Source organism: Eriocheir sinensis, chromosome 8 (genome assembly GCF_024679095.1).
Source record: "Eriocheir sinensis breed Jianghai 21 chromosome 8, ASM2467909v1, whole genome shotgun sequence".
NCBI lineage: Eukaryota > Metazoa > Arthropoda > Malacostraca > Decapoda > Varunidae > Eriocheir > Eriocheir sinensis.
Window position 1 is genome coordinate 13,421,788 of NC_066516.1, and position 785 is coordinate 13,422,572.

The window sequence follows — 785 nt, forward strand, 5'->3', positions numbered from 1 at the left end:
GAGAGAGAGAGAGAGAGAGAGAGAGTGTACACATTCCCAATAAATAACCAAACATTTTCATATGTATGTACCTGTTATATTATTATGAATTGAAGCATAAAGGTATGACATTCCAAGCCTATAATAGGACATTGTTTACTTTTATTCATGTGTGGATGCTATCTTTTTTTTTTTTTTTTTTTTTTTTTTTTTCTTCTTCATTGGGGATATACCCCAATGGATGCTATCTTAAATTGCTAAAAACACAGCAAATAATGTGAGCTCTCCAATCAAGGCCTAATAGCTTTCTACAAACAGGAAATCATCCTTTTCTACGTGTGTCACTTGGTTGTATTATTGGTGTTCTCTCCTAAGATGTTTATTTCTCTCACTCCCCTTAGTTAAACACAAGTTCAAGGCGAGGGGCACATCACTAAACTTTCCTCATAAAGATGGTTACTTTATAGCTATATTTTTGTTCATATTATGGGATGAAAAAAAATATTGATTTTTATTGGAACACTGGGACTCCCTGAACATTTTTTTGTTGAGGTACAAAACAAAAATATTTTAAGCAGCAATGATAGCTTTCAATTCCTCATATTTCATACATATTTGTCCCAATTTTGAAATATTAAAGGCTTATTATATACTGCTACTCTATTAACATCTTTAAAAAAAAGTAGTATACGCAGCTGTTTGTAATCATAATCCAACTGCCATCTTTAAACAACTATACATCTATACAACTATACACAAGCTGGAGCTTGTGTTGTGCAGTGGCAGGAAAGATATGCTCCAGTAGT